Source organism: Canis lupus, chromosome 25 (assembly GCF_048164855.1).
Source record: "Canis lupus baileyi chromosome 25, mCanLup2.hap1, whole genome shotgun sequence".
NCBI lineage: Eukaryota > Metazoa > Chordata > Mammalia > Carnivora > Canidae > Canis > Canis lupus.
Window position 1 is genome coordinate 32,185,320 of NC_132862.1, and position 17,936 is coordinate 32,203,255.

A 17,936-nucleotide genomic window follows, 5' to 3' on the forward strand; every position below is an offset into this window, starting at 1 on the left:
TGTTTTAAAGTATATTAGCATTTGTTGTTATTAATTATGACATTATATGCATTTTCTCCCTATAATTTGTCTCTTTTAGATAGTTGCTAACTGCCAGTTTTACAAGGAAAGAGGTCATTTTCAGTCAGGTGAATAGTTAAATGTGGAGATTCTGTCTAATTAATTTGAAGAGTTTTAATAGTTTCTGCAATTAGATTTTTTTTGGGGGGGAGGGGGGAGTACATGGGAGGCACTGCATTGGCCAGGAATCGAACCCGGGTCAACTGCTTGGAAGGCAGCTATGCTCACCACTACACCACCAATGCCTGCTTGCAATTTGATATTTAAAAACCTAATCCATATCATATTCTATAAAGAAATAACATGATGATTTTAGGGAACATACCGATTACTTGATAGCCTTAACACTTTGATTCAGGTGGAACCGTCCTATGGCATCTTGCTCAACCAATTGGTAGCTGTCTTTTATGCAGATCTCCTCATTAACTGTTCTTAATGGGGTGAAATAAAGATAGTGTAAAATATGATCTATATGAGCAAAACAACTGCTATGATCCCAATCCCATTAAAAATTTCTGCTGACATATTTTTCATTAGTATCAAATAGGAAGTTTTATTTTTTAATTTTATTTTTATTTTAAAAACACTTAATATTGTATTAGGTGCAAGACACTTCTTAGTACTTTACAAATATTAACTTATTTAATCCCCTCTATAACCTTATGAGGAGGGTAGTATTATTAATTTATTTTACATCTATGATCCTGAGACATAAAGATTCAGTAATTTAGCAAAGGTCACCTAATTAATAGATGATAGTACAGCCAAGAATTGAACTATGGCAGTGTGATTTCAAGATTAAAATCTATAACCTTGTACATGGAATATGTAACTGCCTCAGTAGCTAACCAGTTCATAGACCTATTGATGAGTTCTCAACTTTAAACAGTCATTACTGATTATAGGTTTATGTTTTGTCAAATACCGAAGGGAAGGATCTGTCTACACACCAAAGTTTTACAATGAATCTTGTATTTGGTAAATACCAAGATTTGAAAATATAGTCTCATCAAAGAATTTTCTATTTTTTTTTGTTAAATTATTTGAAGATTTATTGACCTACTTTTAAATAGCAAGATAATGTATATGAATCTCAAGGTTTTCAGAATTTCATTTCAGAAGGATTTTTTGTTTAAAAAATTACATATTAAAGAACACAGTCAATTCACGTGAAAAATCAATTAAGACTTGTGACTTAATAGTTACAACAACCGATATTACAAGAAACTGAAAACAATTTAAAATTTAAACCTTAATAAAACTGAATTTGAAAAATCTTCAAATTTTAAAGTTATATGGATACTTACAGTTGTTCTAGTTCAACAGGCTTTCTAATGTAAAGAAATTTTCTACCCCATCTCCAAGAAATACTCACTAGCCTCTATTTGAATATGTATAGAGAAGGTAAATTTGCAATGTTTTTAGGCTAGATCTCATAATTTAAAAAATGGATTTTTCTTCATGGTGACCTAAATTTTCATATTTGTATATTGAAATCATTTCTTCTAATTCTATTTCTGTTATACTAATTTTAGATAGTTCCATTGATAAAAATACCCTAAACCTGTTTGGATGGTGCTATCAGTTCATCCCTCAGCCTTTCCCCTGCAAACTAACTGTCCTGAATATCTCTTACTGTTCAACTCTTGACAGTTTCCAGAGTATCAAATTCAGTGTCATACTATATGTAGTGACCAGAGTCATTCGTTACTTATGTTCTGGCATATAGACATGAAGTCTGCATTTTTTAAAGATTTTATTTATTCATGAGAGAGAGAGAGAGAGAAGCAGAGACACGGGCAGAAGGAGAAGCAGGCTCCAGGCAGGGAGCCTGACGTGGGACTCAATCCCGGGTCTCCAGGATCACACCCTGGGCTAAAGCGGCGCTAAACCGCTGAGCCACCCAGGCTGCCCAAAGTCTGCATTTTTAACTGAAATTTTTTTTGTGTTATCTTTTATATGCTTACATCCAGATCTACCAAAACCAAAATCAGTTACCAGTCTAGAACCAAGAATCTCTTGGGGTCCCTTGAGAATTCAATGGATAGGTCTCCAGAAAATTACTTTGACAAAGATTCTTGTACTCAAATATGAGAGTTTGACCGTGATAGATGGGAGATCTGAGATCCACAGAGACAGTGGAAATGATGGTGATTATCAAGTCAAGAAACTGTTCTCATGAGATGCTCAGTGAAGCCATGATTCCACTTGGAAAGTACCTGGTACAAGAGGAAAGGAATATCTTAACAACTGTAGATGACATTTTATTCTTGAAATTCATTCATCTTAAATGAAAACAGAAAACTCAAACACGTATGAGTTTTGCAAAACTAAAAACGTGAATTTTAGAGTTTACATAGAAATAAATTTCTTCAAGTTACATTTAAAATTGGTTCGGGGGGGGCCTGGGTGGCTCAGTCAGTTGAGTGTTCCACTCTTATTTTAGGCTCAGGTCGTGATCTCAGGGTTGTGGGATCAAGCCATATATTGGGCTCCACACTCAGTGGGGAGTCTGCTTGAGGAGTCTCTCCCTCTGCCACCCCTCTCTAAAATAAATTAATAAATCTTTAAAAATAAAGTCAGTCCCTGGATGTTTTATTAATATAGATACTTTCTCTACAATATTATTGAACTCTTGTGTTTAAGATACTGTCCTAGTAATAGAAGCTATAAAGCTGAATAAAGCATTCTTTTTCTCTAGCTTTAGTTAATGGCATAAAGTTAATGTGTAAAAAATTAAAGATATAAAATGTATAAGAACTGTCATAGTGGTATACAGTAGAAAGGTTTGGTAACAGCTGTGGCTGATATTATCAGTTATTGATTTTCAGTGAGGTTTAAAAATGTATGCCTGGCTTTGAAAACAGATGAAACTTTCAAGGACTAAATGAGTAATAGCTACGGATTCTGTAAACTCAATAAACAAGATTAAAAGTGCAGAAAGTTGGGGCAGCCCAGGTGGCCCAGTGGTTTGGCGACGATTTTGGCCCGGGTCGTGATCCTGGAGACCCGGGATGGAGTCCCGCATTGGGCTCCCTGCATGGAGCCTGCTTCTCCCTCTGCCTGTGTCTCTGCCTCTCTCTCTCTCTCTGTCTGTCTTGAATAAATAAATAAATTCTTTTAAAAAAGTGCAGAAAGTTCATAAGTAGTTATTTGACTATGAATTAGTTCTTTTGCAGTGAAGTCTTTACAGATCTATAAGTTAGAGAGGAAAGGGTTAGAGATGAGTAGACTTTTCTTGAAAATATATGATGATCCATGAACTTGCTGGAAAAACACAACCAATAACTGTATTTTGAGAGTACTCTGCATTGAAACGTATTTTTGACAGATGGTCTGTGAATATATTGAAATTTAAGGATTACCCATGGTAATAATGCAGGGTTTTTGTTTTTGTTTTTGTTTTTGATAATGCAGTTTTACCTTCAGATGCCAACCATTTCTTTCCTGAGTCTTGGAGAAACAAAGACTTTCAGCTGTGGAAGGAAGGAAGACAAGTGACTATGATTATTAATAGGAGAATAAAGCTTCTGATGTTTGTGAAGTGCAGATCATTGGTCACGGGTCAGCAGAAGGTGCTAGAAGACCTTTGGAACTCAGTTTTGAGAATGCCATCCTCCCTACCCCTTCAGGGGACCCCTGAAGAAGGAAATTATATATATATATAATTGTGTGCATATATGTGTGTGTGTGTATATATATATATATATATATATATATATATATATATATATATATAGCAATAAGTCCAAAAGTATATTAGAAAGGAAATAGCCACTTTTTCTGAAACTGGCAGTATACGAGGCTTAAAAATATGTAATTGGTGTTGAAACAAAATTAAAAATTTATGAGTTAGATGAATGGTAGGTAACATTTTGGGAAGTCGTAAACAAGACAGAGTAGTAAAAGCATCTTGTTCGTGATGATGAGTGTAGCCTTGTACAACAGGATTTATAGCACTGGAAGCAAGAATAGAGTATGAGCAATGAGCATACCGTCTTGGAAAAATCTGTGACAGACTTAGGATCTTTGTGAAAGACCAATCAATAATTACATTTGAAGACAGCCTTTTTTTTTTTTTTAAGATTTTTTTTTTACGTATTCATGAGAGATACAAATTGAGAGGCAGAGCAGAGGGAGAAACAGGATCCCTGCAGGAAGCCTGATGCAGAACTTGATCCCTGGACCCCAGGATCATGACCTGAGTCAAAGGCAGAGGCTCAACCACTGAGCCACCCAGGTGTCCCAAAGATAGCCTTTTAAATTGATTCATATTATTGACAGCAAATCTGAATGGTTTCTCTGTTACCCATAAATTGAAACAAAGTAAAAAAGATATTGATAAAAGCAGGAAGACAACCATTATTTCACATGAATTAAGAAGCCTAAATCAGAATGACCACATGGGCATTACAGATGAACATAATATGATTTTCCTTTCAGGTATGACCATTTTTGCCTTGGTCCTGGTAAAACAAAGGCTTACCTCCAGGGGAATGAGTGAGCAATATGTAACTGTGACCATTAAGAGGAAAGGAAAACTTTTGACTTTTTGTGAAGTGCAAGTAATTGTGCCAGGGCTAGTGGAAGAAGGTACTAGAAGCTTTTCGGTTCCTGGATCTAAAGATGCCAGTTTCCCCCAGGGGGCCAATGGAGAAGGAAGTTCTATTGGTTTATATGCTTTCTTCCTCTGAAACATTTTCAATTTCATTATTCTCCAAAACAATATTCAACACAATGTTGGGTGATATCATTTGAATTTTATTTTTCTAAAATTTGGTATTTTTTATATACTGCCTTACCTTTGTGCCTGCTACATTCCTCTTCTTTTATTTCTCCCTTCTTGAGCTTCACATCCATTCAGAAGTCTCTTAAACCTACAAAACATTGCATCTGGCCTGACCTGTAACAATTTGGAAACTTTGTTCTACCTAGAGTGATGGAGTTCATAAGAAGAGTGAACTGCAGTTGAGTGATTTCATTGGTCTCCTTGATTGGTTCTCTCTGAAGGGAAAAATAAGGTAGGAAGAGAGATGAGTCCCCTATTTAATGAGCTCAGTGAGAAATTGTTGTGTCCAAGTAACTATTTCACCTGTTATTCATGGTATATACCAGAATATTAGCATCAACACTGGGTTGCATAAAAATAATGAGTCCCTGGTATCAATTAGATGGCATCCTTCTCATATTGCTTATCTCTTTTTTTTCAGATTCTGTCCATTGAAATGGAAGGTGGCCACTAATTCTAGTGCTGTAAGATCTTTGAGATTTCAAGAAAGCAATGGATGGGGTCTCCAGAAACTGACTTTGATAAGGGCTCCATTTTTCAAATATGGCTGGAGACTGACCCCCAGGAGATGGTAGATCTGGGATCTTTGGAGACTGCAAATAGTGGTGATTATGAACCTAAGGGACTGTTATCAGGAGGAGATTGATAAACCTGCAACTGATTGGAGACTCACCTGGTAATTGTGAGAAGTTAAATCTGAGGTATTTAGGGAAACTTATTTTTGAAAAAATGTTTAAATCTATTTTTGGGGTCACTGATCTTGTGAAAGTTTTTTTTTTTGTTAAACTCTACTTTTAAAGTAAACAATAGTAGGATATTTTTATTCATATGCTTAAATGCTACTTTCTTCTTTAATATTACAGTCACTGAGTTAAAGCATTTTTCAGTCACTCATGTACAAAACATTGTTTTGTCTACTATATGTTTATATAGTAGGGTTTTTTGGAAAATGTAATATATAAAAAATAATTTTTATAAAAAGATATATAGTACAGTAAGTGGTCCTCCCACCCAGATCCCCTGGTACCTTATCACAAATCAATTACTTTTAATATTTTTTAAGCCTAGCTTTATTGAGATAGAGTTGGCCTATAACATTGTGTAAATTTAATATGTACAATGTGATTGATACATGTATACATTGCAAAATGATTATCACAAAAAGACTAGTTAACACACCTTTGCCTCACTTAATTACCTTTTTTTTTTTTTAATGGTGAGAACAAGTTTGGTTATTCTCTTAGCAACTTTCAAGTCTGTAATCCAGCACTGAGACTACTAACTATAATCATGCTGTGCAGCAGATCCCCAAAACTTATTCATCTTATAACTAGAATATTGTACCTTTTGATCAACATCTCATTTCTCTAACACCCAGCCCCTCGCAACTACCATTCTACTGTATGTTTTTATGAGTTGGCTTTCTTAGGCTCTACATATAACTGAGATCAAACAATATTTGTCTTTCTCTCCCTGACTTATTTCACTTAGCATAATGTCTGTCCTCAATGTCATTCCATGTTGCAAATGACAGACTTTCCTTCTTTTATATGGCTGAATAATATTCCATTGTAGGTATTTTCTCTATCATTCTTTCGTCATTGGTAACTTAGGTTGCTTCTATGTCTTGAGTATTGTGAATAATGCTACAGTGAACATGAGGGTGCAGAGATTTCTTTGGTATTGTGATTTCATTTCCTTTGGATGTCCATCCAGAACTAGGATCACTGAATAACATGTATCAAGAGTTCAGCTAATCTACTCCATGATATTACTGCATGGGCATCCATTTTGTTTGGGCAAGCCAACCGCAAGTGCCTTAACCTGACATTAGTCTCTCATGCAAGTGCCTGCCTCAGATAGCAGCTGGCAGATAAATGTTAAGTTCCTGATGTGACTTTCCTCAATGACCCTTGTGATAAAATCTCTCTTGCCTCCTGAGGCCTTCCCTTTGTGTGCTCCTTAGAGAAAAACCCTGCAAAGCTTACTAAAACCCCACTCTTCTGGTTTGTATTTACCAATTTGGCCTTAGACCAGTACCCTAATATAGGCATATGCCTTAGACTCTACCACTATCTGCCTACACCGCGCCTTAACCTCTAAGGGGCCTCCTTGATGCATGCTGTGTATGCTTTCTGGAATCTATGAGTAATAAACTACTCTACCTTGACTCCCTGTGGTCTTTCGTTGAACCATAGCTTACATTCTGACATACCAGGGCGCTACTTAACAATGTCAATTTAATACAGTCACAACAATATGGTAGTTCTATTTTTAATAGTTTGAGGAACTTCCATACTGTTTTTTCATGTGGCTGCACCAATTTACACACCAACCAACAGAGCACAAGTGTGCCCTTTACTCCACATCTTCACCAACCTTTGTTATCTCTTGTCTTTGACACTAGCCATTCTAACAGGCATAAGGTAATATCTCATTATGGTTTTAATTTCCCCAAGATTAATGATGTTCAGCATCTTTTCATGTACCTATTAGACATTTGGATATGTTCTTTAGGTTAAAAGAAGATATTCAGGTTCTCTCCCATTGTTCAGTTGGATTATTTGGTTTTGGTAGTTTTTTTGTTTGTTTTTTTGCTATTGAGCTGTAGGAGTTCTTTATGTATTTTGGATATTAATCCTTTATCAGTTATCTGTTTTGTAAATATCTTTTCCCATTATATGGATTACCTTTTGGTTTCATTTTATTTATTGACTGACTGATTTTATTTCATTTTTCTTCTGTGCAGAAGCTTTTAGTTTGATATAGTTTCACTTAATTATTTTTGCTTTTCTCACTTGTGCTTTTGGTGTCATATCTAAAAAGCATTTGCCCAGATCAATGTCAAGGAGCTTTTCCCTCTGTTTTATTCTAGGAGTTTTGTAACATCAGATCTTACATTGAATTTTAATTGTAATTTTAATTTTTGTGTGTGGTGTAAGATATTACTTTCATGGGAATATCCAGTTTTCCTAGCACCATTTATTGAAGAGACTAATCTTTCCTAATTGCCATATTCCTGGTTCCCTTTCAAAATATTGATTGATCATATATGCATGGAATTTTTCTGGGCTCTCAAAACTGTTTCAATGGCCTGTGCATCTGTTTTTATTCCAGTACCATACTGTTTGGATTACAATAGTTTTGTGATATAGTTTCAAATCAGGAAGTGTGATTCCTGCTTTGTTCTTCTTTCTTAAGATTGTTTTTGCTATTGGAGGTTTTTTGGGGGTTCCATACATATTTTAGTATTTAAAAAAATTTTGTGAAAAAATGCCATTGGAATTTTTATTTCATTCAATCTATAGATAATTTTTGGTATAATGCATATTTTAATGGATCTTTAGATCCATCAGAACATTTTTATTTCATTCAATCTATAGATAATTTTTGGTATAATGCATATTTTAATGGATCTTTAGATCCATCAGAACAGAGTATTTTTCACTTATTTGTATCATCTTCAATTACTTTCATCAGTGTTTTATAGTTTTCATTGTGTAGATCTTTTGCATCCTTGATTAAATTTATTCCTAGGTGCTTTATTATTTTTGATGCCACTATAAATGATATCATATTCTTTATTTCCTTTGAAGATAATTTTTTGTTAGTGTATAGACATGCAACTGATTTTTGCATGTTAATTCTGTATCCTGCAACTTTACTGAATTTATTAGTTCTGACAGTTTTTTGGTGCAGTCTTTAGGACTTTCGTATATAAGATCATATCATCCACAAACAGAAATATTCCTTGGTTCCTTTCCAACTTGGATGCCTTTTATTTCTGTTTCTTACCTAATTGCTCTGGCTAGGAATTCCAGTACTATGTTGAATAAGAGTGGTGAAAGTGAGGACCTTTGTCTTATCCCTAATCTTAGAAGAACAGCTTTCTACTTTCACCACTGAGTATGATGATATCTGTAAGCTTGTCATATGTGACCTTTATCACATTGAGATATGTTTTTTGTGTACTAAATTTGTTGAGTTTTAATCCTTAAAAGATGTTGAATTTTGTCAAATGATTTTTCTGCATCTGCTGAGATGACCATAAGATGATTTTTTATCTTTCATTCTATTAGTGAACATATCATATTTATTGGTTTGCCTGTGTTGAATCATCCTTGCATCAGAGGGATAAATCTCACTTGATTATGATGTATGATTCTTTTAGTATACTGTTGTTTTGTAAGTATTTTAGTGAAAATTTTTGCTTCTGTATTCAGCAGGGATATTAGCCTATGGTTTTCTTTTCTTGTAGTGTCCATATCTGGCTTTGATATGAGGGGAATGCTGTCTTTGTAATATGAATTTGGGAGTCTTCCCTTCTCTTCAGTTTTCTGGAAGAATTTGAGGATTAGTAGTTTTTTTAAGTGTTTGGTAGAATTCACCAGTGAAATCATCTGGTCTTGGGCTTTTCTTTCTTGGGAGGTTTTTGGCTACTGATTTAATCTCCTTACTTGTCTATGCTACCCAGGGCAAGCTTCATGTTCAGTGCAATCCCTAACAAAATACCATGGACTTTCTTCAGAGAGTTGGAACAAATCATCTTAAGATTTGTGTGGAATCAGAAAAGACCCCAAATAGCCAGGGGAATATTGAAAAAGAAAACCAAAGCCGGGGGGCATCACAATGCCGGATTTCAAGTTGTACTACAAAGCTGTGATCATCAAGGCAGTGGTACTGGCACAAAAACAGACACATAGATCAATGGAACAGAATAGAGAACCCAGAAATGGGCCCTCATCTCTATGGTCAACTAATATTCGACAAAGCAGGAAAGACTATCCACTTCAATAAATGGTGCTGGGAAAATTGGACAGCCATGTGCAGAAGAATGAAACTAGACCATTCTCTTACACCATACACAAAGATAAACTCAAAATGCATGAAAGATCTAAATTTGAGACAAGAACTCATCAAAATTCTAGAGGAAAACACAGGTAACACCCTTTTTGAATTTGGCCACAGCAATTTCTTGCAAGATACATCCATGAAGGCAAGGGAAACAAAAGCAAAAATGAACTATTGGGACTTCATCACGATAAAAAACTTCTGCACAGCAAAAGAAACAGTCAACAAAACTAAAAGACAACCTACAGAATGGGAGAAGATATTTGCAAATGACCTATTAGATAAAGGACTAGTATCGAAGATCTATAAAGAGCTTATTAAACTCAACAGCAAAGAAACAATCCAATCATGAAATGGGCAAAAGAGACAAACAGAAATCTCACCAAAGAAGACATAGAGATGGCCAACAAGCACATGAGAAAATACTCTGCATCACTTGCCATCAGGGAAATACAAATCAAAACCACGATGAGATACCACCTCACACCAGTGAGAATGGGGAAAATTAACAAGACAGGAAACAACAAATGTTGGAGAGGATGTGGAGAAAGGGGAACCCTCTTGCACTGTTGGTGGGAATATGAACCGGTGCAGCCACTCTGGAGAACTGTGTGGAGGTTCCTCAAAGAGTTAAAAATAGACCTGCCCTATGACCCAGCAATTGCACTGCTGGGACTTACCCCAAAGATACAGAAGCACTGAAAGACCAAGACACCTGCACCGCAATGTTTATAACAGCAATGTCCACAATAGCCACACTGTGGAAGGAGCCTCAGTGTCCAACAAAAGATGAATGGATAAAGAAGATGTGGTCTCTATATACAATGGAATATTAGCCATTAGAAATGACGAATACCCACCATTTGCTTCAACATGGATGGGACTTGAGGGTATTATGCTGAGTGAAGTCAATTGGAGAAGGACAAACATTATATGGTTTCATTCATACAGGGAATATAAAAAAATAGTGAAAGGGATTATAGGAGAAAGGAGAGAAAATAAGTGGGAAATATCAGTGAGGGTGACGGAACATGAGAGACTCCTAACTCTGGGAATCGAACAAGGTGTAGTGGAAAAGGAGGTGGGCGGGAGGATGGGGTGACTGGGTGATGGGCACTGAGGGGGGCATTTGATGGGATGAGCACTGGGTGTTATACTATATGTTGGCAAATTGAACCCCAATAAAAAAATGCAAAAAATAACAATCTCCTTACTTGTTATTGGTCTGGTCAGGTTTTCTGTTTCTTCTGATTTGGTCTTAGTAGGTTGTATGTTTCCAGTAATTTTTCCTTTTCTTCTAGGTTAACCAATTTGTTGGTGTATAATATTCATAGTTACACATAGTATAATGTTCTCTCACAATCCTTTGTATTTCTGCAGTATCGGTTGTAATATCTCCTTTTTGTAATTTCATTTTAATCTTTTCCTGCTTAGTCCAGCTAAAATTGTTTATTTTGTTTATCTGTTAAAAAAAACTCTTAGTTTCATTGATATTTTCTATTTTTTTAAAATCTTTGTTGTTACCTTCCTTCTACAAACTTTGGGCTTAGTTTCTTTTTCTTTTCCTAATTTTCCTAGTTTCTAGAGGTTTAACATTAGGTTGTTGATTTGAGATCTTTTTTAATATAGGCACTTATTGCCTATATTAAACTTCACTTTTATATCAGCTTTTGCTGCATCTATAAGTTTTGGTATGTAGTGTTTCCATTTTCATTTGATTCAAGATATCTATGATTTTCCTTTCAGTTTCTTCTTGAGCCATTGGTTGCTCAGGAGTGTGCTGTTTAAATTACATATATTTATGAATTCTCCATTTTTCATTCTGTTATTTTTAGTTTCATACTATTGTGGTTAGAGAAGATACTTGGTGGTTTGAATCTTCTAAAATTTGCTAAGATGTAACATGATCTATCCTGGAGAATGTTGTTGGATCGAATCTTCTATGTCTGTTAGGTCTATTTGGTCTAAAGTATAGTTCAAGTCCAATTAACAAATTATTGTAGTGCAGTTATTTTTGATATTTTTGTTTTTTTACTCTTATTCTATGGTTAAGTGATTAATACACCATCATATTACAATATTAAAATATTCTAAATTTGATGTTATACGTACCTTTACCAATATGTTTCATATTTCAGCTTTAGGACTCCTTTTGGCATGTCTTGTAAAACTGGTTGAGTGGTCATAAACATGCCCATTTTTTTGTTTGTCTCAGAGAGTCTTATCTCTTCTTCAGTTTTGAAGGACCACTTTGCTATGTAAGCTATTTTTTTTTGAGAGTTTTTTTTTCTTCCAGCACTTTGTTGTTTTTTTTTTTTTAATTTTTATTTATTTATGATAGTCACACAGAGAGAGAGGCAGAGACACAGGCAGAGGGAGAAGCAGGCTCCATGCACCGGGAGCCCGACGTGGGATTCGATCCAGGGTGTCCCGGATCGCGCCCTGGGCCAAAGGCAGGCGCCAAACCGCTGCGCCACCCAGGGTTCCCTCTTCCAGCACTTTGAATATATCATCTCACTCTTTCCTGGCCTGAAAAGTTCCTGCTGAGAAGTCTGAAGGTCTTTTGGGGGTTCCCTTGTATGTGATGATTTTCTTTTTCTCTTGATGCTTTAAAATTTTTCTCTTTGTCTAAAGTTTAAATACAAGGAAGAAAATTAAAACAAAAAAATGTTACTTAAATCACCAATTGTGATGATTGGTGTCTGAAATTACTATGTGCAAATAGCCAAGTGAAATAAATTAGAGGCATAAAATTCCTCAAGGAAAAGTATTTTTTTTAGATATGTCATTGTAAATCTACAAAACCAAAGGAATCAAATTAAAAACCACTAGAAACAATAATTCAATATTGTGACTTGCTAAAAATTAAAATACAAAAAAGTGTAATGTATTTCTGCATATAAGCAATAATCAGTTGGAACATATAATGAAAGTATAATAAAAGGAAAAAATCCGATTTTATTTTTTAAGTAATTATTTTTTAAGATTTAACTTATTTATTTGAGAGAGAGAAAGCATGCACAAGAGAAAGAGCGTAAGCAGAGGGGAGGGGCAAAGGGAGAGGGAAAAGCCAACTCCCCACTGAGCAGGGAGCCTGATGCAGAACTCAATCCCAGGACCCTGGAATCATGACCTGAGCTGAAGGCAGGCACTTAGCTAACTGAGCCACCCAGGCACTCCAAAAAATTCAATTTTCAACAGCAACAAAAAGGTTTTAATACTAGGGAGAAAATTAATCCAAAATATATTGAATATGTATTTTTAAAATTAAACTTATACCTCAATAACATAATTTTTTATTTGACTAAGTTAAATAACCTTTAATTTTAAGTCCATTTCTGTACTAGTATTTGTGGTTAATGATCAGAAAAATAAATATGTAAGGAGAGCAACAGAAATAAAGATCACATAAAACATTACCTTTCTTTCTTTGCTTATACATAAGTAGGATAGAATCAGAAGCAATGTAGAAAACCATCAAAATTGTTATTGCTTCCCAGCCATGTTCTGACAATAGAACCTAAATATGAATCATTATAGGAATCAAGTCTCTTTTGCATAAAGCCATTTGTATAGAACCAGGAGATTATTGTTGGTTTGAATTTATAATAGTAACAATGGTACATTTTAGCTAGACCTATAGGTAATGAGATATAGTTTATATATCAATTTTCAAGAAATGGAAATTTTTCCCCATTACTTCCCATTAAAAAAGTCACTTTCCATTCTGCCAACAATACCTTGTGCTTTTTTTTCTGTCTAGCTCACTTTAGCTAATCCTTTGGTATTTAAGGTCCAATACTATGTCAGGAGAAAACATCTACCCAACAAGATCCATGATCCTTTGATATCTCTTGACTAAGCTATTAATGGTTCTTTCATGAGTGATTTATGTTTAAAATCATATCCAAACCCCAAAAGAGACTAAACCCTAGTGGATCATGGATCTGGGTTCCCCATGGACTGTGGACATTGTGTCAATCACCAACTGAGGAGAATTTGTCATAAACAGATAAATGGAGCTGTGATTCTGAGTATTCATCTGCTCAGAATGGCCAAACAAATTCCAGGTAAAGATCAAAACTTTAAGCTTCTAAAATAACTAAGTAACTCATTAAGTTTTTATATCAGTTTATATCCATGCAGCAGTAGTTTTTATCTCCTTATAGTTTGAAGAATTCACTATAGACAATTTTGTTGATATGTGTATCATCTAGGTATATGGAAACACACTATTCTTTTTGTTTTGTTTTGTTTAGATTTTACTTATTGACTTATTTGATACAGAGAGAGAGAAAGCATGAGCAGGGGGAGGGGCAGAGGGAGGAGCAGGCTCCCTGCTGAGCAGCAGCCAAATGTGGGGCTTGATCCTAGGACCCTGGGGTCATGATCTAAGCCAAAGGCAGACACTTAACCAACTGAGTCATCCAAGTGCCCTTGCTTACACTATTCTTAAATGAGCATTTAATATATTTAAGTTGATCTTACAATTTGCTAAAAGAGAACCCTTCCTTGAGGTAAAAGAATCAAATTAACATGGGTATTTAATAAGATTTACTGGTAATTGATTGAAATAATTAATTCAGCCAAAATCATCCAACCAGCCGATAGCATATAATTAAATACCATAACTTTTTCTAGATTTAAAAAAAATGTAGTACCAGCTCTAGATAAAACCTAGGTATATCAACTCTATTCAGCTACAAAATTTACTGTTTCACATATATTCAATTTGAACAATGTGAGGAATGCAGATATTCCCATTTGTATGCATATGGCAGGTGGCTTCATGCAAAATTAATAGCAGAACCTAGATCTTTATGTTAGTCATGCAGTGAGCTCTTTTTCTTTGTTTTGCAAAGTAGATAATACATGTTAGCAATCTTGATATAACTTATACACTGTTAGAATGAAATTTATGCAGGACCCATAGAGGCAGTGAAAGAAACAATATATTTCTCAATTTACAACACACAAGTCAGAACTTAAAATTTCTTATGTCAAGTGGGACTGAGATGTAGGGACATCATAAAATTTTTTTTCTATTTATTTTTTTCCATATATTGCTTTGTTAACTTTCTGAAGAGATCCATTTGGAGAAACATAGCAATTCATAATTTGAGAGTGATGTAGTAATTACTCAGAAGTATATAAAATTTCCCTTTTATTGTTATCTATAAACTGTTTACAAGGAATTTTAATTTCCTCTAATTATTAATTATCCCTACCACTGCATATTTAATATTTTGGTAGTATCTCTAGTACTGCCTCCTAGGATAGCTGTAACCCAGTCCAACACCTTAAATCTGTCTAGATCTTTTCAAAAAAACCACTGTCTTTGATAAAGTTACATATATTCTGACCTATTAAGAGACTAATTTCCTGGTGCATGGTGGATTTGGCCTTTTCAGTGAAATTTGCATTACTCACCAACCAAAGAGATTTTTGCCAAGAAGAAATAAATGAAGCTATGATTCTAGTTGGAGATTAATTGAAAATTGTGCCGCATTAAATCCCAGGTATGAATCCATGTTTTGAATTCTAGAAGGATCATAGTATGCTTATCTTTCCTGTTTTCACCAATTCAGAGAGATGGTTTACATTCAAGAACTAGAATATAATGAAGTTAAAAGGGCTGCATCAACTGATCCTAAATCTCACAGCTTAGCACTTTCAGTGACTCCAGATCCTCTGAAAAAGCCAGATGAATCTGTAGTAAAGGCTCTTGCATTCAAACAGAATTGGAGGATGATCCATGTTAAACGGTATATTTGGGTTCATTATATGTTGTCAATTATATTTCCATCACCAACAGAGCAGACTTTTGGAATGAAAATCTATATGGGGGTTATAATTCTCTTGGAGACTCATCTAAAAAAGATGGCACACTGAACCCCAAATATTATATCCAGATTTTAATTTAACATTAACTTGGTAATATAAATAATTTCACATTTAATACCGATATAATTGAGGGAAGAAATTGGAATTACGAAGAGAATTTCCACAATTATTCAAATTTTATTATATTGATACTTAATGTGAAATTGTTACCAACTTAAAACCAGTGTGGCCTTTCTTCTCCCTATACTTTTAGTCAACAAATAAGGGTGTCATTCAAAAACTTACACTTAATTTAGTTGGAGCTGAGTGACACATAAACTGATACTATACTAACATCCACAAAAATATTGCTTATATTTCCCCCATAATTAGTAGATTACCAAAAAAGTAAGTTTACTACTGAGATAGATAAGAATTAATTAACTGTGGCAAAACACATGAAAAGCAAAAACAATATTCATCAGCAATTGCAGCATGGGTTGTTAGTTAAGGCAACCTTAGGCTCATGCAGTGATTTGAAGGTTGAGCTCAGTGTGGTAATAGAGTATATTAACAGCTACATTTCAGGTGCATTACTTGTCATGTGATGACACCATATGGAGAAGTCCCTGTTTATATGCTGCTAGTAAATATGGAGAGCTACTGGGATGAACAAAAGAGAACAACACTGTTTCTGCCCTCCTACAGTTACTTTTGTTGAAGAAAGAAAATGTTTAAGAAATGAATAAAGTATCGTGGTTGGCACACAGATAGCAAGGAGGAGGAGTATACACATGAGGTCAGAAAAATAAAAAGGATCTGAATTATATAATAGTGACAAATTGGAACCTAAATTTCTAATAACAGGGAATCAATTAAAATTTAATGCTCAACCCCTGAAAATGATAAAGAAGTATATGTATTTACTATATACATATATATACTTATATACACAAATTTTTATTTTTAAATTTTTTAAGTTTTATTTTATTTAAGTAATCTCTACACCCAATGTGGGGCTCAAATTCATGACCTGAGATCAAGAGTTGCATGCTCAAGGTGCCTGTGTGGCTCAGTTGGTTAAGCATCTGCCTTTGGTTCAAATCATGATCCCAGAGTTCTGGGATCCAGCCCCACATCAGCTCCCTGATCAGCTTCTCCCTCTGCCCTTCCCCTTGCTTGATCTCTCTCTCTCTCAATCTCTCTCTCTCTCTCTCTCTCTCTCTCTCTCACACACACACACACACACACACACTTGCTCTCCATTCTGTCTTTCAAATAAGTAAAAAAAAAAAAAAAAAAAAAGAGTTGCATGCTTTTCCAACTGAACCAGCCAGGTAGGTGCCCCTATAATTTTTAAATGTCTGCAACTTACCAAGTAAAAAACAGGTAAACAGTATGTATATTTAGATTGCCTATTGGTAGAAAAGTATATATTTATATGTGTCTCTGTATGTAAAAATCTTAGGATGTACACTGAAATCTTAATGGTGTTCATCCTTTCATGGCAAGATTTTAGAGAATTTTACAGAGTTTTTATTTCCTTCTTTTAACCAACATAAACTTTTTACATACAAATATATTTTCTATAAATATGTATCATATTAGTTCAAAGTAGTGTTTCTTTTTAAGCTATGTGGAGTGTGAATTAGATTCATCATAAGAACACAACTAAATGAGAGGGTCATCAGCAATCCTAACAGGCAAATCCTGTAAATGCTAAAAGCTTGCAAAAACAGTTGCATGTAGGTAAAATTGTTAGATACTCCATTAAAACAAGAGGAAGATTCTTTTTTTAAAATAGAAAATATATCCTTCTTTGATCTGGAGAAAAATGTGGGGAAATCATTTTAGAAAATAAAATATGCATCCATGGTCCTTTTTTCCTGGGCTTAGAAAAAAAGAGAGTTTGAATATTCTGAGAATCACTTAGAATGTTGGAATGACAGCTAAGATCTTTCTTGGTGTTGATGTATATTGAGTGAATAGTGGATGAGTGAGTCAATAAATGAATGGATGAATGGATGGATGGATGAATAAATGAAGAGGAGATTCTAAAAGAATTAAAAGTTGAAAAGCAATAAAACAAAACAATATTCCTTCCCCAAGAAAGAGCTTCCTGGTGTTAATACTCCCTGACTATCACATACTTCTCTCTTTCATCGTCTACTGGTTCCTCTGCCTATAGCTGATTTATTTGTTGCATAAACTACAGTCTCCTGTATTTAAAAAAAGTAGCTTTGGAGCCTGAGTCAACTGGTCAGAACACTCAACTCAAAATGTCTTAAATATAATGAAATAAACACCTTACATAAGAACATATGAAGGTATAGTGGTGCTGAGGCCAGTGGCTCAGTGGCATCATCCATGCTGGCTTCATCTCAGGTGGCTGGTGAGATGGCTGCTGCTGCTC

At 34.7% G+C, this 17,936-nt stretch overlaps 1 long non-coding RNA gene and 1 other non-coding gene across 2 annotated transcripts; one reads left to right on the forward strand and one right to left on the reverse strand.

Annotated features, from left to right (window-relative positions):
- Window positions 1-233: 233 nt before the first annotated feature.
- TRNAG-UCC (transfer RNA glycine (anticodon UCC)) lies at window positions 234-305 on the reverse strand. The gene has a single exon. It is a non-coding gene; the product is annotated as a tRNA-Gly (tRNA).
- Window positions 306-3,851: 3,546 nt separating this feature from the next.
- LOC140617448 (uncharacterized) lies at window positions 3,852-11,231 on the forward strand. The gene is made up of 3 exons (XR_012017679.1): window positions 3,852-5,081; window positions 5,271-5,550; window positions 9,324-11,231. It is a non-coding gene; the product is annotated as an uncharacterized lncRNA (long non-coding RNA).
- Window positions 11,232-17,936: the final 6,705 nt, after the last annotated feature.